The sequence below is a fragment of the Sceloporus undulatus genome, chromosome 5 (genome assembly GCF_019175285.1).
Source record: "Sceloporus undulatus isolate JIND9_A2432 ecotype Alabama chromosome 5, SceUnd_v1.1, whole genome shotgun sequence".
NCBI classification, from domain to species: Eukaryota; Metazoa; Chordata; class Lepidosauria; order Squamata; family Phrynosomatidae; genus Sceloporus; species Sceloporus undulatus.
Window position 1 is genome coordinate 5832572 of NC_056526.1, and position 25923 is coordinate 5858494.

Sequence of the window (25923 nt, forward strand, 5' to 3'; positions counted from 1 at the left end):
CAGATGCAAAGTTTTCATGGCTAGAAAAACACTTCCCATATCAGACTTACCTTCTGTTTAGACTTCATCTGGATGGTGAAGTGGGAAAGTCCAGGCCAAGGTTCACCCCTTGGTTCTTCCATATAAATTATTCTTCATTTAAGGTATGTGCAAGATGGCGCTGAGGAGGAAGAAGGACATGCTCCTGATATGTTAAGGAAGCCTGACCTCATGCTGAGAGCCGTGGCTTTAAATTATCTTCGGAATGAGCCCCGAGTGTCATATTTTATTTAAAAGCATCTGAAAGTGCAAATGTAAGAGCTAAGTGTAGCAAAAAGCCTAGTACTTCCCTGGTCATTCATTTAACTATCCATCTGATGAAAGCACTTCATACTTCAGCATAAAGAGTGTTCTTCAAGGTTGTTGTAAGGGAAGACGTTTGGGTCCAGCCTGCCATGCCACTTGGTGCCTTTTTGTGGTCTTCTCTAGAGAGGATTTCAGAGCCTTTTCTGGGATAAAGTTGACAGGGAGTGGTATTATTTCAAAAAGAAAGGCCTTGAAGGTATCACAAAGAGAGCCAGTCAGTATTGATTATGGCGGCATCGGCCAGCGTTCCTTTAGCAGTGCTGAACTGAAACACCGAGTTTCAGCCGATGTCTCTCTGTTGCACTTTCACTTCTTGTTACACTCACATTCGTATGTTCTTTCAGAGGAGACCTGTTTTACCTTGACCAGTTGAACAGGTTGCCATGTACGGCTAATGGAGGCACCTTAAAAGAAGCAACTAGGGATGACTACAGAGCCAGAGATCTCTAGATAATACACATAAGACGAATAAGCAAGGATTCAATTGAATAGAACATCATTTTCAGGACTCTGGACAGCTCCCTGCTGGATAAGATTTTGAGCCGAACTGAGCTTTCTATAGCATTGCAAGTCTTGGCAGCTGTTCCAAGTCTTGCCTCTTCCGTGAGTAGTGATCGGAAGTCTAGAGTCATCATCATCATCATCATCATCATATATTTATATTCTGCCTTTTCCCAAGGGAATCAAGGCGGATTACAGAGCAGAAATAACAGTAAAATACAATATAGAATAAAATTCACAATTTTGAATAATCCCCTACCCCAACCCTACTCCCAGTCATAAAAATAACAGCTAAAAACAGTAACAATAAAAATTAAATAACAATATAAATTTTAAAAAATTGAAGTAAAAGATTATCTAAAATTAGTGGTAGATCTGAGGTAAGAAGCCTAAAGTCTTCTGTGGAGTGCTGTGTTTTAGAAGCAGGTTTATTGGACAGAAACTGAATGTTTGTGGAGTTCTGGGTGGTTGGTGAGATAGCTTATTGGATTGCTTTACTGGTCACTACTACTACTTCTTTATTTATATCCCACCTTCCTCCCAGTACAGGGACTCAAGGTGGCTTACAAATCTAAAACAGCCCAAGTTAAAACACGATAAATATGCAAAATACAAGTTTTTTTAAAAAAATTCAACAATTCAAACAATTAAAAACATTCCATTATTAAAATTTACAGCTTAAAACTCTTTAAAACAAAAACAAAATTATCTTTCATTATAGGAGGATAATGAGAAGAAGATTTAGGGGTTCTCAAAAAACTGAGTTATAGATAAAGAGTCAGGTATATTAACTTAATATAAGGTGATACAGGGAGATAGGGTCCTTCAAATAGCCTGGACCCAAGCTGTATAGTTTATGCTTATACACTTAGCTGATCTGAGCTTCTGTGTGCATGTGGTTCCATAATGTAGGTGTGTGTGTGTGTGTGTGTGTGTGTGTGTGTGTGTGTGTGCTTGAGGCAAAAGACACCTGTCCTGCATCCCCAACTGCCATCTGTTTTATGCCCTTTGGAGCTCCTTCAATGATCTGATCTCGCATCTTCAGGTTATTTACCTAGAGCCAAATATGAGACGCTACCCCTATTCAAGTCAGAATTAGGTCTGGGTTGGTGGCTGATGCACTGGAAAAGATAGCCCTTAATCTCACTCTCCGTTCTTTCCTCTTTCTTTCTCTCTCTTTCTGGAACCATATGTGTTCCAAAATACTGTGGAAGAAAATCCATATATCTTGGAAGCGTTCTCATTTGACATGGATAAAGGGGTGTAGATCATGGTGCATTTGATGAAGAAGACCACAGATTTTAAGCTTGGTTAGAAATTAAGCCCATGCCCCCTTGTAAGTAAATGAGATGCAAAGTTCCAAAATGCATATTCTAATATTCCAAGTTTTAATTTTTTTAAAAGTACAGAGGATACTTCTCTCCCATTTTTGCAGACAGGCTCATGCATGCATACGCTTATATATATCCTCCACACACCCTTCTTGCTTTTTGGCCTCCCTCTAGACATATCTCTTTCAGAGAAAGTGCAGCCTTGCTTTCATCCATTATAAATGATTTTCATTTGAACATGTCATTTTGCTTTTCTGTTACAATGGAGATCAAAGTGACACCAGTTCACCGCCGGTGTTCAGCAGCTCTTTGTGGTCCTGGACCTTCAAGTAATAGGATCCAGTTTAATTTGTTGCCGTCTTAGATCTCTCTGAAGGCATGTGGAGTGCTTGCTTTTGTGATGGATTTCTGTTATTTATAAATAAAAAAATAGATAGGAGTTTTATGTCTTCAGGCTGTGTGACAATGGTCTATTGATACAGACCTAGCTATAGAATGGTGACATTGAAAGAGTTTGAATCTATTTTAAATGGAACCATGCATTTGAAAAGCCATTCGTGAAGGTAAAATGAAAATTCCAAGACATCCATTTACTGGATAAGCTATGGCATTTTTCTCAAGTAGATGTCAGTATAATTTCTTTAGCAGGAAAAATGTTAAATCTTGTTTTATCAAGTTACAATCCATGCTGTCTGGAAGCATGGCAAACAGAATTTAGTGAGGACTAGCTAAGTTTTTGGAGGGAAAAAACCCCTCCTTTTGCTCCCAAATACTTCGCTGATCCATTCAATAGAAACTCCCAACCATAGACAGCATGGTCTGAATTTCCACACATCACCCACAGACACTTGTCATAGAAGTAAAGTTGGCCTTTGTTATAGGGCTACTCCGAATTGCTTTTGCGTCCTGTAGGCAAGGGGGAGATTGTTGTGAATTGAACTGTGGATCAGGACCACCACACTAAAAATATTCAAATGCAAATAAATTGAGAGAAAACTGTAGCGTAAAATATTTGTCCAACAGTCAATGGATGCAACAAGTGTTTATACAGTAAACCCTTGTTATATGCTGGGGTTTGGTTCCAAGACCCCCCGTGTCTAACAAAATCCGTGGATGCTCAAGTCCCATTAAATATAATGACATAGCAAAATGGTGTCCCTTATAAAAAATGGAAAATCAAGGTTTGATATTTGAAATTTATACTTTTTTAACACTTTCAAACTGTGTATGCTTGAATCAGTGTATAAAAAATCAGTGTATAAGAAAGGCTGACTATATCAGACAATAGCATACATAGGACCTTCAGCTGATAGACACCCATCTTCTACACCACTGAGTACAGATTGAGTATCTGGAATTCCAAAATCCAAAGTACTCCAAAATACTCCACATGAGGGGCTGAGACAGTGACACTTTTGCTTTCTGATGGTTCAGTGCACACAAACTTTGTTTCATGTACAAAATTATTTAAAATATCATGCATAAAATTACCTCCAGGTTATGTACATATGTAAAGTGAAACATAAATGAATCTCATGTTTAGACTTGGCTCCCATCTCCAAGATACCTTCATCATGTATATGCAAACATTCCAAAATCTGAAAAAATCTAAAATCCAAAACACTTCTGGTCCCATGCATTTTGGATAAGAGAAACTCAGCGTTTATGTTCTGTGACTTTTAAACACACAGGATTACCTCCCCTGGGCCCCTAGTGGTTTTCTAGGTTAGTGCCAGTCTCACCTTTCCCTACTAGAGTGAAGACCAAAGAATTTGCTTCTGTTCTGGCTACACACACACACACACACACACACACACACACACACACACACGGGCATGCTTTCTTGAAGCTATTGGGAGCCATTTCCTTATATGTGACTTAGGGTTCATCAGTCTAGTAAGAGAAGGGGGAAAATCCTTCTACCTAAGCCCCTAAGTATTATGGATATGCCAATAAGCTAAGGGCTGCTAGGGCAATTGTCTCTATCTGTTTATGTTAGAATTTAGTGGTTAGTAACTAACTCCAAACCTATGTGAACTTGCTCAGGAAGTCTGACTCTGGTGTACACTACTAATACATTCTTCTAGTGGTCAGGGCCTTTCTCACCAGAGACATATAGAAACATCCACAGTGGCAAGTGGACATACAAACTTGAATTCTACTATGGTAGACACCATTGGTTCATCAGCCTATAGTATCTGTTCTGTTTCGCAAATGGCCTCAGACAAGGAGATGGCTTCTCATAGCATGGCTTACCTAAAGTTATTTTAACCAGAAGTGCTGAAGATTGATTTGAAGCCATGATTTAACTCATATGAAGCTTGTGCCCAGCCATACAGCTATGGTCCTTCCAGAGCAACTGCCTATTGGAAAGACAATGAATCTCATTCTGTTTGGGCAATAAATATTATATCCATTAATCATTTAATAGATGTTTTGCTCTGGGCTATTTCCACCCTTTTTTTTTACTACAAGTGTTCATACAGATGGACTAGCGCAGGGTTGGTTTTTGATTTATAATGGCACACACAGTAATAATAACCATGTTGCCCATGAGTATAAGAATTTCATACCACCTAGGGAAAATGGTAAGGTATGTGCTCAAGTGGGATGCACATTAATCTTTCCATTTCACAGCCCAAGCACAGCCAGCCTCTTCTTGAAGAGGTTATTATTATTATTTATTTATAGCTCAACTTGCCCCTAGCCTGGGACTCATGCAGGTACGTCAGCTTCTCCAAGCAGTAGACGTTGTTGAAAGATCTGGACAGAAGCAGGCTAGTTTGTGGTTATAATAAAGGTCTGTATCTATTCATCTGCCTGCCTGCCTACCTCCATCCCTTATCTGCCACCAGGCCTTGAACAGTAGTCTAGAGGAAATAATAGTATCATAGAACTGTAGAGTTGGAAGGGACCACAAGGGCCATCTAATCCAACTCCCTGCCGTCAGGAAAACGCAACTAAAGCACTACCAAAAGATAGCCATCCAAACTCTGTTTAAAGACTTCCAAAGATGGAGAGTCCGCCATCTTCCAGGCCAATCTATTTCAATGTGGAACAGCTCTTGCAGTAAAAAAAAGTTCCTCCTAATATTTAGGTAGAATCTCTTAACTTGTAATTTTAATCCATTTGTTTGTATTGTAGTTGCTCTAGCAGCAGAAAACAAGCTGACTGCGTCTTCAACATGACATCCCTTCCAATATTTAAAGATAGCTATCATGTCACCTCTCAGTCTTCTCTTCTCCAACTAAACATACACAATTGCCTAAGACATTCCACATAGGTTTGGTTTCCAGACCTTTGATCATCTTGGTTGCCTTTCTCTGGACACATTTACACCTGATTGTTATCATAGGCTTATTTTTTATTTTTTATTTGCTATATTTTATTATTTAATCTTCATATGTATTAATATATCTTATGTTAAATTGTTTTAGTAAAATGTACGCCTTAGGCATGTTTATTTTCTTTTATTCTATTCTGTTTTAACTGATTGTATGTACAGCGCTGTGCAAATCTACAGTGCTCTATAAATAAATCTTAATAATAATAATAATAATAATAATAATAATAATAATAACAATGCAGACTTGTGGTGCTGTTTATCAATTATGGAAAATTTATGTGTTTTTGTTGCACATTTTGGACCTGACTTGCAGCAGACATGTCAGGAAGATTGATCATTTCCATAGCTTGGAAAAGTTACTTTTTGAAACTACAGCTCCTTGAAATCTCCTGCTAACATTGCTAGTAACTATACTGACTGGGACATTCTGGAATTTTCCATTCAATAAATACCTTTTCCAATCCTGATTGTTGCTGTCAGAGCTCTCATGGTTAGGCATGCTTAGATCCTAACTTTTATAAAAATTGGATTCTGCTTTATTTCTATGATAGCATCTTAAGGGGAGGATCAGGTTGCAGTGGAAACTGATGTTGCAGGTAGTAGCTGTGGCATGGGACTCACTAGTTCATGATTGTGTCTTGTAAGTGTTTGTTCTGTTGACATTTTATGTTAAATATTAAGATGAATACACTCTGTTAGATGTGTATATTTTAACTGACATGCTTCACAAAGTCCCTTATGCCTTCCACAGATACAGTACTATCAGTGTATAAGCACAACCAGTCTCATGAGTGGCTTGGTATAAAAATGTCACTCTCGGTTCCAGATGATAATAAATTTAACTTGCAAAAAATTCATATATATATATATATATGAGAGAGAATCATTCTCTCTCCCTCCCTCCCCCCCTCCCTCACACACACAAATACAAACACACACATCCTAAAGATCTTGTGACATGAGACTTTTAATCTCAAAGGTGCTACAAGACCCTGCTGCGTACTGATATTCCACACTAACATGGCTTTGTCTCTGAATTATGTATTTTAGAGAGAGGGAGCGTTGTTGTTGTTGTTTGCTTTGAAATCATTTGTGACTTATGGTGACCGTAAGGTGAACTTGTCATGGGGTTTTCTTGGCAGAATTTGTTCTGTTTGCCCTTTGCCTTCGTCTGAGGTTGAAAGAGTATGACTTGCCCAAGGTTGCTTAGTGGGTTTCCATGGCCAAGTGGGAATTCAGAGTCTGGTCTCCCAGTGTCCTAATCCAGCACTCAAACCATTACACCATGCTGGATACACACAGAGAGACACACAGACACGCACCTTATATGTGTATCTGCCTATCTCAGAACAGGTGCAGCCCAGCTTTTGGGTTTTCTTGTGAGAAATAACAGCTTCTCCCTTCAGTCAGGGTTCAGGCCTTGGGCTCTTATGTTCCGGTCACTCTCATGACTGATAAATTGTAAATTCGACAGATATGCAGGGCACCATAACATAAAAGCCATGTCCTAGTGTTAGCCTAGCCGCATTAAGAAAAATGTGTGTGTATGCTGCTGATTGAGCCAAAGACTGTTCTGATACTGTATGTGGGGAGAAGACTGCGTTCCAGGGGAAAGTAAAGTTCATAGAAAATAGGAAGAATCCAGAAATCTGAATGTCGTACTCTCTTGCCAAACAATGTTTTCCCTTCCTAACATTCAGTTTCGTTCCTCAATGCAAAGTTTTAGTCGTGCTCAAGAGCAGTTTATTTCATTTTTTCATAAAATCAGACTGTATTTCCAGAATGGCCACTAAAACACTTACAACTTTTGTTTTTATACAGTGGAGCTGTATAATTTGTGAACTAATTGTTAGATTGACGGAGTGGAAAAAAATGGATTACTTGCGTCTTTTCAGAAGCTGTCAGAGAGTTTTGTGATGGTGATGAATTGCATTCATGGCAGATTGAATGGTTTGTGCTAATTAATCTGGAATAAAAAGCACAATTTAACATACTTGGAGAATCTGGAGGCTTCTGTCCTCCCTCTACCCTACTGTCTATTGGAGGGTGGGCAAACCAAATCTTGGATCAGAGTGTTTCAAATTTTGGTTATTCATACAAGTATAGTTGAAGGCATATTTTGATTACAGAACCAGAGTGATACAATAGTTAAAATGTTGGGACTGGGACTCGGGAGACCCAGATTCTAGTCTCCATTGAGTCTGAAATGTAGTGTGCAACCTTAGTTCAGTCACTTTCAGCCTCACCAACCTGAGAGAGTAGGTAGGAAGACATTGTGTACACTGCCTTGATCTCATGAGAGTAAAGATGGGACATAAAAGTAAATAATGATGATGAAAGTGACAAACTCAGATTGATGAAGTCTGAGTCTATGCCTATGTCTGAGCTTAAATCTGAGCCTTATGTCCATGAAAGGTTATGATGCCAATTTCTTTCTCTCGTTTAGTCTCAAAGTTGCTACAAGATCACTTTGTAGTCTGAAGTCAGTAAGTGTTGGAGGTTTCACACCAGGTTTTATGTGTCTTCAAGTCTTATATTTATGTGTTTTCAAGTCACCTGTCTACTTATGACATCCCCATGGATTTCATAGAGTTTTCTTAGGCAAGAAATCCTCAAAGGTGGTTTCATCAGTTCTTTTCTCTCGAAAAGAGCCCACAGCACCTGGTCTTCCTTGGTGGTTTCCCATCCAAATACTAACCAGACCTGATGTGAGCTTCCAAGATCATACAGAATCTGGAGATTTTTAAGGCATTAAGGCATCTCAAGAAGTAGACTTAAGTTTCCCAAAGCCTATGTTACCAACTTCTTTCCCTCAGTTAGTCCTAAAAGTGATACAAAATCCCTTTACACACTGATCCAGATTAACACAGCTATGTCTTTGAATTCTAAACTCAGATGATCATATTAAATAGTACAGAATGAAATATGATAGCTGGGAACATATTTTTAAAGGGAAGCAATTTCGGCTATTTTTCTCCCCACTTCAATTTTCCCTTTAGCCATTCTACAAATATTGCTGCTGTTGTTGGTTGCCCTCAAGTTGACTGCAGGTTGTGGCAACTCTGTGTATGAGATTTCTCCAAGACCCCCATCCTCCACTGTTCTGCTTAGGTCTTGTAATTTCAGGCCTGTGACTTCCCTCATTGAGTCTATGAATTTGGCATGTATTCTTCCTCTCTTTCTGCTACCTTCTATCTTTCTTAGCATTATTGTCTTTTCTAGTGAGCCATGTCTTCTCATGATGTGGCCAAAGTATGATAGCCTCAATTTGATCATCTCAGTTTCTAGGGGTATTTCAGGCTTGATCTACTCAAGGACCCATTTGTTTGTCTTCTTGGCTGTCCAGGGTATTCTCAACACTCTTCCCCAGCACCACATCTCAAATGAGTTGATGTAAACCTGTGCTACTGTAAATGTTTTCTCAATGGATTTTCTGCTGTTGGGTAATTGAGCGGCTGGAATACAATCCTGTGGTTGTAATACTTTTAAGCTGATCTTCCTTTAGAAAGCTCAAGAGGCGTTAGCATGGCATTAACAATCCAGACAGTGGTCACGCCTAGGCCTCCATACTGCAGCGATGCTAGAGCATAGGCTGTACAGAAAAAGTAGTCTTTTTAAGGATCTGGAAATATCTGGCATTGTAACAGGCACCTTCAGGTAATAAAAAAGCTACCTTTTCTGCATGACCTTTTTAGCTAGCTCCATGGCTTGGTCATTTTAACACATTTATTCAGGGTTAAGTCGATAAACACCAAAAATAAACTTCTATAGTTGAAAATAGCATAGCAAGGCTGCCGTGGTTAACATGACCCCTTTTAATTTCTTGCTATCAGTCCCAAGTACAGCTTGTGTAATTAAGGGGTAATGCTCACACATTGCTTATTCTTTTAATTGCAGTGTGCAGGATATGCTGATACTGCAGCTATGAAACCTCCTGCATCATTTAAATGAGGACGTGTTCTTGACAGTTATCGTTGGCATTAAACAAATAAAGAGCAATTAGATGCCTATGCAGTGATTGCTTGTGTTGGTGATACTGAAGTCATGTTTGCTGTTGATTGTTAGCTAAGATGATGCCTTAACGTTGGCAAGGATATACTTTGTTTTGTTTTTGTTTTTACCCAAATGGAATTTCCAGACAATCGCGCTTTGCAGCTGCATGATGATCACTCACCTACACATGAAAATGCACAATAAGAACTTGCTGTCTGTTTATGTGGTTCAGTCATGCACAGAAATGTCAACTTTGAAAATCTGGAGTTGGCTCTGCAAAAGCAGGCAAAGCAGTTGCAAGTGCAGTTAGTGGTGATTGGTGAGATGGTTTGCTCTTAAGTAACAGGGTGCCAGGGCCTAAATATCATAAAGGTACCAGGTCCCATGTGATCTTGGAAGTTCAGCAGGGACAGCCATGGTTAGTATATGGATAACATACCGTCAATGAATACCAGGGGATGTAGGCTATATTTCCAAAGAAGAAACTAGCAAACCACCTCTTGAGTGAAAATGCTATGAAAGTCATGGGGAGACTACAAGTCAGCAGGCAACTTGAAAGCACATACACAACACACACACAACAGGCAGTCACTTAGCCCAGGGAAGTTGTTGTTGCAAGACAGATGCAAGGGAGCTATGAGGTGAACACCAGGAGTCATGTAGCTTCTAGTGAAGCCAGCAGTGCCTAGCACTGGATCCTGATATCATAGCCTACTTTTGTTTAGGATGCAGCTGGCTGGCTGAGCAGCAGTGCACTGGCACACTAGTGACCTAGTAGGAGTTGTGCCTGCTCACAATGCCCAGGTCCCTCTTTAACATTCAAGGGCAAAACTGATCATTAGCCACTAGTGTCCACTTCAGCACATATTTGCAAAATGTTGTCTTGCATACACAGGCTTTTGTATAAACCCTCCTCCCCTGATAGCCCCAGAAAGCACAAGAGAACATTTTGAGTCACATAAACTGCCAGGCTTGTTGACCACTGTTCATTTCGGCTTTTTAATAGCACACTGTGCATCTCTCCCAGTCCTAAATGCAAACACTAATATCTGCTACCGTAAGGTGTGATGCTCATTTTGTAAGAAATGTAGTTAATATTTTCCAATTTATTTCAAAAGTAAAATGGGTTCAAGCCATGTCACAGAATCGTAGAATCATAGAGTTGGAAGAGACCGCTGACGTCTCCCTCCCCCAATATGTATTTTCATTTTCCAGATCATGCTGAGATTTAGGAAGCCTAAAATATTTTTGTGCATGACACAACTTTGAAAACACCTGTCCCTCTTTCACCAGCAATCAATATGGCATAGCATCAACCCACTCATGCTCTCTTGTGCCAGCCTTGCTATAATAAACTGGAGGGAACGGCATGTGCATGGTATACTCATAAGATGCTGAACAAATTCTGAGTTTCCTTTCATGCTTTATTTTATTATGCATGGGAAACCATGTAGTTAGACAGCTATATATATATGTGACTAAAAATGTGTTGTCTTGCATCAAGGCAGCCAGGGACTGGATTCAGTGGGAAGTTAATAAGCTTGTGCCACTGTGAATGTCCATAGGGACCAAATATTCTCCTTTATGTGTGACAACAAAAGCATAAGGATGCTTAATCAGCACAGTGGAGGTGAAGTGATGTTCCCTGAAATTTGAAGCAACGCCAATATTTCCATAGTCAGCAGTGATGGAGGCTCTGCTTAGCAGTGACATAAACCAAATTTGTTAGGATAGAACAGGCCACAACGTCATTGGCTACAGTTGAAGATTAGCCCCACCATGGACCCAGATCCAGGCACTGATCCATCCACCTATTATCTCAAGGAAACCAATTGCTTAGCCAACCTGGTGGTATATTTTATTTTATTGTATTTTATTATTGTATTGTCTTCTTATCTGTAAGCCGCCTTGATCACATTGTGGAAAGGCGGGGTAGAAATAAAGATTATTATTATTATTATTATTATTATTATTATTATTATTATTATTATTATATCTCCAGATGACAGAAGTGGGATTCCACGTGGATGGAATCTATTACATGGTTCCTCTGTCACCTTGGAGGGGGACAGAGCCACACATCCACAGGGTGGATGTGACTCTGGTTGCCCGCACCCCCAAAGTTCCCTAAAGGGACTCTCAGTAGATTCTGACAGTTGCATGGGCCCCATCTCCCCATAACTGGATCCAGGCAGGTTGCATGCTAAAACTAACACAACATGGTTACAAAAAATAAAGGTTCAGTAAAGGTTTAAGCATGCCACAAATAAGGTCACAAAATGCTCAAGAGGAAAACAAAGAGTAGGGACAGAGTTCCTAAGCTGATTCAAGAGGGAGCCCCAGAGCCTGGCATATACAGTTAGGATTTGGACTTTGCTTCTTCTGGTCCTGCCTGCCATTCAAGCTGCCATATTACCAATCTTGACAGCTTTAAAAAAGCGGACAAGACGGGTCTCTTCTGACAGGCCTTCCCAGATTAGCATCTCACTCGCCCCCATTGACTACCCTGTCTTGTCTGTTTTAATAATTTTAACGGTATTGCTTTATTGTTACTGTTTATAATTATGATTTTTTGGTTACGGTGGGTGGGTGGGTTTCTAGGAGATTGTATTTTTTTTGTATTTTAATTGTTTCAGTGTTGTTAGCCACCTTGATCTTAATGGAGAGGCAGGGTATTATTATTATTATTATTATTATTATTATTAATTTAACTTTATTGACTGGGTGCCCTGCCATTGCCTAGAACCTGTGGAAATTATTATTATTATTATTAACCTTTATTTATAAAGCGCTGTAAGTTTACACAGCGCTGTACATCAATTTTTTTTTAGTCAGATAGTACAGGTTTCTGGGAAGGTGCAAGTTCAGAGCTGGAGAAGATGGTGGGCACCCACCACTCTTTGTGATTTGGCAAATGGAAACCCTTGGTAAGTTGTGCAATGCTCTTTTCAGAGATTAGTACAAAACATAGCCTGATAGGCGTGATCAAACTTTAAGTCAACAGCTCACAGTGTTGCCTAAAGATTCCTTTGGATTCTAAGGGGTTGTGTGAGAGGGTCTCTGTAACATATATTTTTTAAAAGTTTCTTTAATGCCTGTTTTAACAAGAGCATTCACTTAACTAAAACAAGTCCTGTTATTTTGGAAGTTTGTAAGCAAATGAAAATTGGGTCAGGTTGTGTCCATCTCCTTGGGAACTTGGGTTTTCCATCCCACTTTGAAACCTTTGTAATAATACATCAATATTTCAGCCAGTTGCTCATTCAGAATGAAAGAGTAATCTCTCAGTAGCTAGTGGTTGAGGTCTTTTGGAGATTAGATGGGATAGCTGTTTCTCTATAAGTGCCGTGGCTGCTATCCGCCTCAGGTGTACAGCAGCCTTTTTGCTAAGCTTGCCAGTGCCCATAAACAGACAGAGTCATAAAACATTTGTCAGAATGACTCTTTCCATAAATTGTAGCAAGCAATGTGTATAAGCTACTTCCCAGGCAGTACTAAAAATGTTGACACCTGAACACTGCATGATCCTTCAGTTTGCTTTGTACTTTTATGGAGCCAGTATGCTTTACAACCCATATCTATTTGGTAGCTGATTGCGCCAGTGTGTGTTTTTCTTTCTTTCTATCCCCCCCCCCCTCTATAATCGTTGGAAGCTTTGCCTGTGTTGTTTTTTTGGGGAGTGTCATTTGCCTGCCCCTTAGTTTAAACACACACAAGGCTGATTATGTCCACATCTCTCTAGTTCTGTTCTGTTCATCCTATCTTTGCACCTTTAGTCACTTTGCTTATGCAAAAATTCATGAGTCTGAAGAGGAGAGCCTCTTCTATATGTAGAGGCCCACCATATGAGAAGAGAGCAAGACCTGGCTTCAGAATTGTGTTCAGACCCTTCATGCATCTCACAGACTTTGCCTTCATTTAAGCAAAGGATGCCAGCCATAGCTTCATAGCTTCTGGTGAAACGTCAGGAATAAACTCTTCTAGAACACGGCCTCATAGCTTGAAAAACCCACCAAAATAATAATAATAATAGAAGGTAACTTTTATGTTCACCCTCCCATCTTTTTGTTGTTGTTGTGTGCCTACAAGTCATTTCTGATGCCTAAGGCAAACCTATCATGTTTTTTCTTGGCAAGATTTGTTCAGAGGGGGTTTGCCACTGCCATCCCCTGAGACTTAAAGAGTGTTACTTGCCCAAGGTCACAGCCTGCTTTCTTTATCAACCCACTGTCCTCATCTCCTTATCTTTGTTTTTCCTTCAAGTCCTATATCTATACCCTCTGCCATCTTTAAATATCAGAAGAGCTGTCATTCCTCAAGCTTGCTTTCTGTTTTTCCTAGAGGAAAGGAGATTCAAACCACCTGGTGGTAGGAGCCATTCAGAAAATAGGTTTCCTCAGAAAGTGATGGACTCTTCTTTGTTATTGCTGTTATGTGTCTTCACGTTGTTTCTGACTTATGGTGACTCTAAGGCAAACCTATCATGGTCTTTTCTTGGCAAGATTTGTTCAGAGGGGGTTTGCCACTGCCATCCCCTGAGACTTAGAGAATATGACTTGCCCAGGGTCACCCAGTGGGGCTCATGGTCGAGCTGAGAATCGAATCCTGGTCTCCAGAGTTGTAGTCCAACACTCAAATTACTATGCCATGCTGGCTCTCCCACCTCATGGGAGATGGCTCTTCCATCTTTACCTAACCCCAAAAAGGATGTATAAGTAGTCACTGTCATCATATTTCATTGTTGTATATAAGGTTGGAGTCAAACTAAGCCAAACTTTAATCTCATTAAAATGAGACTTGTCATCATTAATGCAAGTCCCATGGATTTCAGTGAATGAGTGTGATTAGTGTGTTTGGAATTTGCAGTATCTAAGGTAGATCCTGTTACTCTTCATTTCCCCCTGCACTTGCCCATTTAAATTATTTTTGCTGGTGTATTCATGGTGGCAACTTTGAGAGTCTCAGGTTTTTGAAAGCCATCCAGTCCCTTAAACCTGTGCTCTGAGAAAGGGCTTCTTTCTTGCAGTAAGATGGTCCCCAGAGTGTGGAGACTGCTGCTCCTTTGCTACAATGGCAGAGGTGTACAATCAAGCATTGAGGTAAGAATCATCCAAGCCATGATATCCCCCATCACTATGTATGGATGTGAGAGATGGACAGTGATAAAAGCAGATAAAAAGAACTCATTTGAGGTGTGGTGCTGGAGAAGAGTGCCAAGGATACCGTGGACAGCCAAAAAGACAAACAAATGAGTTCTTGGACAGATGAAGCCTGAAATACTGCTACAAGCCAAGATGATAAAACTGAGGCTGTCATAGTTTGGCCACATCATGAGAAGGCATGAGTCATTGGAAAAGACAACAATGTTAGTAAAGAAAGAGAAGATGACCGCATGGCAGCTAGATACTCAATTAGGGAGCTCTATAGAACTATTTCTTGTTTCCCCAGTAGGATGGCATGAACCTTGTCTTTTCTCTTTTGGTGTATAGTGTGGTGTAAACTGTGTTGGGTTGGGAACGGCGGGATTTGCAATGCACACTGTCATTCTCTGGTTGTTTACTTTTTCCTCTGTGTTTCCTTCCTGCTTTTTAGGTTCAGCTGAGGTCCTCCTTCTTTTTATTATTTCTGTTGACAGTTATGGCAGCACTACTGACTGCTCTTAAAATAACCTTAGATTTGTCCACCAGTGCCGTCTTTCTTCACTGTGCAGTGACTGCCAATGTATATCATTGTTTTCTGTCATTGCAGCTAGTCACCTGGATGTATAATAACAGCTCCTTTCTTGCTGCCCACCAGCACATGTCTGTCTCACTCTCTTCATTTCCTCTTTCTTCCTCCCACTTGATCTGAAATATGAGAATTTATAATTCAGTATGACCATTGGCAAATTCCTATCAAACTGGAACAAAAAGCAAGGGCAGATGTTCCCTTCTTCCAAAAGATACACCCGTCAGCAGCAGAAAAACTGGTGGAGAATTGGATGGTGATGGTGGTTTTAGAAAATGTTGTTCAGCTGCTAGAAGAAAGGCAGCATAGACATAACATAAATAAGAAAATAAATATTTTGAGGGCACATTAAAGAAGGCTAAAGGGACAGCAGTAAAAACCCCAGGTTGCTGCCACAGTGCAGAAATAAAGCAGTTTGATACCACTTTAAATGTCATGGCTCAGTGCTGTGGAATCCTGGGAATTGTAGTTTTGTGATATATTTAGCCTTCCTCATCAGAGATCTTTGGTGCCACAGCAAACTACAAATCCCAGCATGGAGCCACGTTTGTTAATATGGAGTCAAACTGTTTTGTTTTTGCAGTGTGGCAGAAGTCCTGATCCGAAATATTACCAAGGAGCATTCATCCATATGGTCATTATCTAATATTGCTTGTTCAAATACTAATGTCCATCTTGTCCCAGTTAATGTCTATGGACAGGATGATTTGTAAATGTGCTACAAATTTCTGTAGATGTTTTTTTTTAAATTTGCAAATCACCTTTTAAAAACAGTTGTGCCCATTACATAAAACAAATGTATACTATCATGTGTGCAAACAGCTCCATTGTGTGTTGGGCAGGCCTCACCTGGAATTCTGTTTATATTTCTGGATGTGACAGTTTAAATACAAATTGGAAAGATTATAGTAATTAATGAGAAATATAGTGTGGGTCTGTAAAACAAATCTATGCAAGGAGAGAAGATCAAACAAATCATACATGTGAAGAGAAGAGGCATTTTATTCAACATTGCTGAAATGAACATCTCTTCTCTGTTCAACCTCATCTTGCTCAAATCTACTCCGGGAGCTCCATTGGAAGCCAGATACCATTAGATTTCATCTCAAACTATCAAAAGGTACTATGAGGACAGTCTTGAAATAGGGCCAAATGCATACAGGATGGATAATTTTGTTCCCCTCTTGAGCCAGACTTGAACTATTGGGTTCAAATTACAAGAAAGGAGATTTCTGTTAACCAGTAAGGACAATTTCCTGACAGTATAAAAGGAGAGTATAACAGACTTCCTTGGAGGCTGATGGACTCTCCTTCATTAGAGGTCTTTAAGTGGAAATTATGTGACTATCCGTCTGGTATGCTATAGGAATGGTTTAGCTATATCAGCAGGGGCTTGAACTTTGAAATTCTCTTCCAGCTGTAGGATTTTAGGACACCGAAGGAGATTTAAAATCTGAAGAGGAGCAACATTCATTTCAAATTCATGAAGTCACAACATCCTCGTTCCGGATCAAAACACACCACCCTGCAGGCTTAACATCTCTGTAGATTTTTCTGAAGTTTTTGCATGACTGGAAATGGCCTTGTGGATACGCAGTGCCACCTGAGCCAGTCTGAAAGGGATGACACTTATCTGTGCCTTGTTTGTCAGAATCGCTCCTGGTTAGATTTATTTTTGATAGCAGGTGAGCTTACTCAGCAACTGCAGATGGGTAAATCAGATGGCAACGACAATTTTTTAGAAAACATATCGTGCTTCTGCAGTACATTGTATGTTGGTAGTGGTTGACTTACAAAGTCTTAAGACTTCTTCCCTCCTGAATGATGTCCTTTTTAAAATCCAGTACAATCAGAGCTGCAAGAATATATTGATACTAATGCATTCTTAGTCAGATGTCAAGTTATGCTGTGGCTGTCTTGCAATACGTTAAAATATGCAACAATATTATTAAATAAATGTAGCTCAACATTTTCCAAAGGGGAAAGGTTGTGCTATAATAAATATGTTTGCCTTAAATGTGGCCATAGACTGTTGTTTTATCCTGGCATTAATACCCATCACGATGTTTCACAGCAGTTTAAACTAAAAGTCTGTATTGCATCAAATTAAAAAAAAAAAGTAGACCAGCAAGAAGCATTTGTAGCAAGCCTCTGAGAAGAGCAATGCTACTGCTGTTAAAACAAACACTATTTTCAATATTAGATGTACAGTGGGCCCTTGGTGTCTTCTGGGATTTGGTTCCAGGACCCACCTTGGATACCAAAATCAGTGAATGCTCAAGTCCCATAATATACAATGGCGTCCCTTATATAAAATGACAAAATCAAGATTTAATTTTTTGATTTTTTAGAAAATAGTTTCAGTTGTGGATGGTTGAATATGTGGATACAGAGGGTAGACTGTATTTTAGGAGATTTCATCATGCCTGTTAGCCGCCTTGGGTCCCACTTTGGGAGAAAGGCGGGATAAACATAAATAAATAAATACATAAATAAATACCTTAAATTATTTTTTGGAAATTCTTTGTGGATTGAGTCTCTTTACAAAATTCTTGACTCCTGTTTTGTTGACGGAGAACCTCCATTTTGACATTTCCACTATTGCAACGGCGTGTTTTCCTTACAGTCATGACAATTATGTGGGCCATATAGTGAATGTACTGACTTGGCACATTGTACAGATGTGTCACGCCTTTGTTTCTTCTCTTTTTCATGTGTTAGCTGTACATTTGCCAACAATTAGAGTTTCTTTAATTACAGCAACTTTAATACGATCTTCCCTCCGATGTTGGGTTAACTTGGGGAAAGCCCAGATCTCAACATTTCTGCATACCCATTTCTGTAAAAAGATTAGTGGTGATGGATGTCTTAATTTTCCAGTTTTGCAGTTGAGGGAGAATTTCTGTGAAGAGGCTCTGTAAGAAGGTTAAATAGAAGTACTTTCAGTGATACACCTCCTTATCTCCTAGTTTGATCGAGGAGCTTGAAAAGACAGTACACTCCTTATTCTGGAAGGCCAATCATATATATTACAGGACTTTGCTCATCTTTTATAGTTAGCTCTCCAGCAAATTTATCATTCATTGATTGATACAGCTCTTTATTTGATACAGTTCTTTAGTTCACATGGTGGTATTGCTCTTTGCTCTCCTGAATTTCTAAAAACTTTATAGGTAAAATTCAGTTCAGTCTGACATAAATTGCTATCCTGAATGTGCCTGATGCTCATAAAACCAGAGGTGGGAATCGTGTATAGATGTTTTTGCAAGGCGTATCCCAGCATCCTTACCCAGCTTAGTCAGTAGTAAAGATTGCTGGGAATTTCAATACATGTTGAGTCTCCCTTATCCAAAATTATTGGGACCAGAAGTGTTTTGGATTTTGAATTTTTTCCTTCACTGTCCAGCTTTCACAGCTGTACATTGAAATTGGAAATACAATACAATAGCCTGGATTATTGTGACGTTGGTATTTAATAATACCGCTTTACACTAGAGGATTGAGTTCTTCCAGGCATATTTAGCACCTATTTAACCAAAAACAATATAAAGAAAAAATAAACCCAAAGAGGTAGGTAGGTAAATAAGAGACACATTAATTGTGCCATTCAAAAGGGGATTAACGTTGATAAAGAAAATGCTTTATAGCTGTAAAACAAGCTCCATCTCACTGTAAATGTCTGCAAAGTGTTATTTTGTTTTTTTGTTGATCATTGTGGCCATGAGTTCTTCGGGTTAACTGTGCATTTAATCAGTTTCAGTATTGTTGCTTTTCAATTTCACTGTTCACTGATTATCATTTTATTCTCATCTTAACATAAAGGGAGACATAGAAATGCTTGATTTGCCTTCTCTTTGTCCTCACTCTAAAACAGCGTAAGCTCTTTGCGTCCGTTTCAATCCTGGACTTGTTCCATGGGACTGATGGTAGATAACTTTTATCGTAGTTGTGTGCCTTCGAGTCATTTCCAAGGTATGGCAACCGTATCATGAGGGTTTCTGGAGCTAAGAGTCTGTGACATGCCTAAGGTCATCTAGTAGTTTTCCATGGCCCAGTAGGGCATCGAATGTTGGTCTCAAGTCATAGTCCAACACTCATACCACTACTCCATTTCTCATAATCAAAATGGTCACAGTCGGTTTATTTCAATTCCTTTGTTCATGGCCAGTATTCTTTCCTAGCAAGAGTGGTTAATTCTTCCACTTATATGAAATGGCATTTGAATTTAGTGCATCACATTTAGTCTCATTTTTAATTTGCAGAAAATAAATAGATTAGAACAATGAGCTTCTGTATTTTATGAGCAGCAAGTCATTTATTTATGTATTTATTTCCTTGATATCCCAGTGATAAGACTCAAGGCAGCTAACAACATACTTTAAAAAACACAAATTAAAAGAACAATACAAAGACATTAAAAAAGCATAAGTGTAAGATTTAATAAGCGATTAAACGATTTATAAAGTTAAAATATTGGACATTAAAATATTAAAATACTTGAAAAGTTTATATACAAACCTTAAAAGCAGCTCAGCACAGCATTAAAAGTCCTACCTGCATCAGTGTGCAAAAGCTTGACAGCGTAAAAATGTTTTGATTTGCTGATGGAAGGAACCACCTTGCGGTTATTGTATTGATGTGCTCTATGATTGTGACATTTTTCTATGGTTTATGTACTTTTAATGCTTCATTTTAATCAGACTGAAGGTATACCCTACTCTTTGGATTGTTCTCCGTCTCTAAACTGAAACAAAGAAAAGCACGTTAATATTTTTTCCAGTTTTAATATTAAAATGTTGAATGTGAAGAAATAAAAGCAAAGTGTACACATACATACCCAAACCCAACTTCACCAGGGTGGTTGTGGATAACTTTGGTGGGCAACTTGTGGCGAATGCACCAATGAATTCAGCATAGCAGATATTCTCATTGTGATGCTAAGGTCAAGGATAATGCCTCCAAGAGATTGCTCTCTGCAGTGTTAGATTGCATTAACTAATTTCAATAGGTGATCCACAGCAGCCTATAATATAGTTTTTAAATTTTAAAATATATTTAATATTTATAAATCATCAGGTGTATTTTTCCACCCAAAGCTGAGAGTTCCCACTGGGGTGAAACTGGTGAAGCAAATCCTTAAATTTTATCTGGATGCATAGCCATCTCTTTAAATAAATCAGTATGGACAGATATACAATGAAAAGAGCTCAGTAATCCCTCAGTCATGGAACAGACATCGGCTTCATACTGGATCAGACCACTGCTCCACATAGTTTGGGACTGAACAGGCTTCACACATACAAGTTCAATTTTTATGTTTGTTTGCTTTAGTCTTATGGCCTATCTCATGCAAAAGAATTAGAGAACATTTAAGGGTAGTCTGTGGTGTAGGGATCTGAGCACTGGACTATAATTCTGGAGACCAGGGTTCAAATCCCCGCTAAGCCATGGAAACCCACAGGTCAAGGCACATGGTCTCAGCCTCAGGGAAGGCAATGGCAAACCTCCTCTGAACAAATCTTGCCAAGAAAAACCCATCATAGGTTCACCTTAGGGTCGTCATAAGTCAGAAATGACTTGAAGGCACACAACAACAACAACAACAACAACAACAACAACAACAGAAAACCTTTTTGCATGTTTGTAAACAGGCTTGGATCCTCTATGAGAAAAGTGGGATAAAACCCAGCAAATAAAGTTATAATAAATGCATATTCCCACCTCCCAGTCTTGCACCTCTCCCCACAAGCTGAGAAATGGAGATGACTATAAAACATTGAGAAGGAGTTTACATTTTCAGCATAATATTGACTTGTGCCATGAATATTAATTGTCTCACTTGAGTGTATATGTAGGATTAATGCTTTGAAAATTGTTACCAAGGAAGCAGCTTCATTTGTCATTTGCAAGAAGTGTTGCTGTTAACTAGACTCAGCCTGGTTCATATCCATACAGTCATGTGTTCCTACTTTACTCCACATGTGCATCTCATTTCTGAACATTTTAAAGAGCATATTTAGAAGCAACTAGGTGGTCCATTAGGAATTGTAAAACTGGCAAAGACGTAAGACACTGGTAGAACAAGGACTAAAAGATGGCTGTTTTAGATTTGATTCGTGTTAACTTGCTAAAAGGATGGGATGGGATGGGTAGTGCTTTGAGAATACAATATAGTCATTTAAAATCCCCTGCTTATTTTTGTATCTTTTAGTAATTCCTTTTTGGCTTCAGATAAAACATAGTATGCCTTTTTGTGGGTTAATCATAATAGGAAGTAGTGTGGCTTTCTGGGCAAAAGTCTATGAGAACATCTTCACAGATTGACCGGTGTGTTTACAAACAGTTTGTATTCACATTGGAATATATAAATGCTTTTAGCTTTTATTTTGTAATGTCCCACCATTTGTGGCGCCTTGACCTCCTTTGCGGTTAGGACCTTCGGTCAACCTGGGGCACAAGGGAGAGTTCAGATGTTTTTGCTTCCATTTTTGATTCTCTGAACTGAATAAATGGGGATCAGTCTTAACTACAGTATATTCATGAAAAAACCAACTTCAGACTATGTGCTACAAAGTTGTCTTGTTGTAATGTGACTAACATTAACCAGAGTGTTGGATTCACATGTTATATTGTGCTGCTGCTGCTGTTGTTAACTGCCCTTGAGTTGACTTTGATGAGACATCTCCAAGTCCCTCTATCCTCCACCGCTCTTCTCAGGTCCTGCAGGTTTAGATCCTTGACCTCCCTGGTTGAGTCTGATCATCTGGTGCTTCTTCCTCCAAGGTGTCCTCTACCTTTACTAGCATTATTTTCTTTTCAATTGAGTTATGTCTTCTCATGATGTTGCCAGAGTACAACAGCCTGAATTTAGTCATTTTGGGCTTCCAGGGAGAGTTCAAGCCTGATCTGTTCAAGGACCCATCTGTCTTTATGGCTGTCCATGGTGTTCTCAGCACTCATCTCCAGCACCATATCTCAAATAAGTTGATTTTTTTCTATCCACTTCCCTTGCTGTCCAGCTCTCACATCTGTACATTGTGACGGGTAATACAGTGGCTTGGATGATCTTAAATTTAGTGTTCAGTTGGGTATCTTTGCACTGTAGGATCTTGGCTAGTGTGTTACTTAATCAAATAAAAATATTTTATCCCCTCTTCAGGACTGGATCCAAGGAAGAGAGGGAGAGTGGTACACACTTGCTTGAGGCTCAGTTTGGCTTGTTTCTGTCGCTCTAAACCATGGCTTAGTCTGTTTCCACATCTCCACTCCAACCTGTTTTTCTCCCAGTCTTTGTTATAGAGCTTCCAGAATGAGAGAATCACTCAAGGTACATTATGACATTTGCAGATCTTGTTGTATTAAACAATGCTACACTCACACTTCCTGCTAGAACTCTGTATTCCTCATGCTGTGCAAGTCCTGTGCTTTAACAGCTGCTCTCTTTACCCTCCTTTTTAACATTAACCTTCCCTTTGAAGCACGATCCAGTGCCTGAAGGCCTGTAGACTCTTCTTACGACCTTTTGCTTTATTCAGTGCAAAAAGCCCTTGTTTCGTCACTTAGCATTTCATCAGGTAGTCTTGTCAAGTCAGCCTTGATGGACGGATCTTTGTTCTCTTTACAAACACAAGACATGTCAGTTGTCGACCGTTTGAGCAGAGTTTTTTATTTCTGTTCTTTATAGGATCCACCTGTCTTTTTTCCTCCCCTTTGGGAAACACTATGGAAGTGGCTTAAGAAGCAAGGACAGAATTGTTAGAGCGCTTCCAAGTTGTTAATATAATATGGTAAATATAATGATGGATTTCCCCCCGATGGCTGCTTATTAGATGTTAAAACTGTTTTTGGGGAGCTTGGTAAATATCTAATAAATTATTATGTAACCTTCGTATTACATTTTAAATATTTAACCACACTTGGGGCCCAAAGTGACCTGATGTGGAAAGGATATATAAAATACATATAACTTTTCCCTTTAATCCCTTCATACTCCATGTGTTCTCCAGGGCTAGAAATCAGTTTATTCCAGGGACCCCTGAATCTGTTTTTTGAAGTGGAGGGGGGAGAAGACTCTCGACATTGACAAGAAGGTCATTATTAATTTTGACTACTTGCATGTATGTTTTTTCAAAACAATAGAAACAGAATGTGTGTTCGTGTGTGCATGCGTGCGCACCTTCAACTCGCCTGTTGACTTATAGGAACCCTATAAATTTAATATGGTTTTCTTAGGGAAGATGGTTTTGCCAGTTCTTTCCTTAGAACTATAGCCTACAGCATCTGTTAGTCATTGGTGGTCTCTCATCCAAGTATTAAATAGAGCTGAGCCTTCTTAGCTTCCAAGATCAATCAGGGTCTGGTATCTTGGAGTATTTAGACACTAGAAAAATAATACATCACATTAAAACAATAATCATCTTCATTATCCAAATGAAGCTGTTAACAATCTGAGTACTATGAGACCAAAAACAGTGATCATTAGTATGGTCTTGACTGATATTTCCTGAGTTTGCTTGATCATTTTCTGGGGAGAGGGCTAAACTCCCAACCTTGTCTTGGAAGGGACTTGAGCATCCATGCCCCCTCTCCCCCATTTCAAGCTCCCTGATTTATTCTGTGGTGTTTCAGATTCTTATACTGTGTCTGTGTGTGTCTTTGTGTATTGAAGACAGAGCAAAAATGTCTCTATTAAGTCAGGCTGTGTTGGTTGGTAGGGCATAATGATGAACAACTTTCCCCTAAACCGTACCCTTATAGTGCTGAAATAGAGGGGTGAGGGAAAGCTTGTGATAAGGAGGAGTGAATTGTCATATGGAAAGACTTTGAACTTCATGTAGTTTTAGTTCTCATTCCAGGGCTCTGAATTCTATCATTCTGAATGTTGGTCTTTTTGAACTAGGTTCCATTTGTCATCTCTCTGGATTGCATTAGCAGTCTAAGTAAATTCTGCAAGCATGAAGTCTGTCCAACAAGGTTGCCTTGCATCAGTAAGACCAACTCTTTCTGCCCTAAGTATCATCAGCTTCCTTAGGTCTTTCCCAACTCTACTGTCTGAGATCCTTTCAATGGGAGATGTAGAGGACTGAACGCAAGACCTCATCAATGTAAAATATGTACTCTGCCATGGAGACAAGCTTTTAACTAGGGACTTCTTGGTTCATAGCACATTTTGTTGGCCATGGAGCTGTGCTAGCACTGTCACTGACATGAAGAAATAAATCTCGACTATAGCAAAAGGGATTCAGTGACAACCAAGAAGTAATGCTTTTCTGTACTGCGAGAGGAATTGCAGGTATTTCCAAGTGCATAAATAATTCACACAACAGTTTCCACCAAGTGGCCAGTGACATTTGTATTTTCCAAATAATGCAAAGCAAGCAAAAAATAAAATAAAATAATAAATACATAAAAAATCCATATTCAAAACAGAAGCCCCAGTAGCATTTGTATGAGAGGCTGCATAAACCTGCCACAGCCAGGGAGCTCACTGCTGATATACACCCTTGGCAAGGTAATATTATATTTATGGGGCTGCAGAACACGATCTCAGTGAATATCAATTAGCCGTAACAAAATAATTAACAGTAGCCATGTATTCAATTAGCTGAATGTTGCACTTTATTTGTAAATGAGAAATCGTACAAGGTTCACTGCTTCTTTTTTCAAAATAGTTCTGATGAAAACACTGAGCTGAGGAATGCCTTGGAGCGGAGAGGTCACTTCCGAAACTGTCGCTCTGTGCTCACAGATGCCCCTATCGAAGCTAACATTAAATCAGCCATGACAATAAGAACTTTGAGGGTCATTTCCGGGACTGCCTCCAATTTAATGTTGGCTTTAGTAAGAGAGATGTATAGTTAGAAGTCTAAATCCCCCCCACACACATTTAAAGTCTTCTTCTGAATGGCAGCCATCAAGCTGCAGAGAGAGGAGCTTTGTCCTTTATTCTTTCTGGACAGTAATAGGTGTGTGGCAATCAGTGGATTCATCTCAAAGAAGGAATATATTGAGCTGTTAGCAAGGAGGAATCTTAGCACATCATGATAAGAAACTTTTAAAAAGCCCCCAGAAAGATGATAAAAAGCCTAACACCTCAAAAGGAGAGCGTCAAATGCCAGCCCAGGTACATCTGAGCGACTTGCGTAAGAAGGATTTGGGATCATGCAGCCAAGAAGCTCTACGATGCCCAGCATTCTGATCTGAGGTTTAGTGTCATGATATTTAAAGGAAGAGAAAGAAAATAATCTCTAGGACAGAGAATGTTGACCAAAAGATATAATTGCAGATCCAACCCTGACAGATGGCCCAAGACATCTGTGTTGGGTGGAGTGATCTCATTTCTCTAGATATAATTAACTGGCTATCAGGTCCCATTTATTTCAAAGGATCTATGTAGCTAGGAGTATTACATGCCTGGCTTGGTATTTTGGTTGCTTACTTCAAGGCCTGGGAATATACCTCTGGAATACAGAGTATAACCCCATAGAGTATAAGATGTAATGTTTAAAATATACAGGAACACCCCCCCACACACACACACACTTATCTGATGGGTTCGGACCAGCTGTCAAAAAGTGGAATTGGCCGAAAATGTTGTTTCAAACTTAGTCATCCAACTTAATGTCTTTTCTTCACTCTGGCCCCATTACTTGAATTTTGGGGAAGGTACATTTTGTGTGC

The 25923-nt window shown here is 39.3% G+C and overlaps 1 protein-coding gene across 4 annotated transcripts in view; it reads left to right on the forward strand.

Annotated features, from left to right (window-relative positions):
* CHCHD3 (coiled-coil-helix-coiled-coil-helix domain containing 3) overlaps positions 1–25923 on the forward strand; it is a 272857-nt gene that overhangs the window by 120742 nt on the left and 126192 nt on the right. The gene's annotated exons all lie outside the window — the stretch shown is intronic.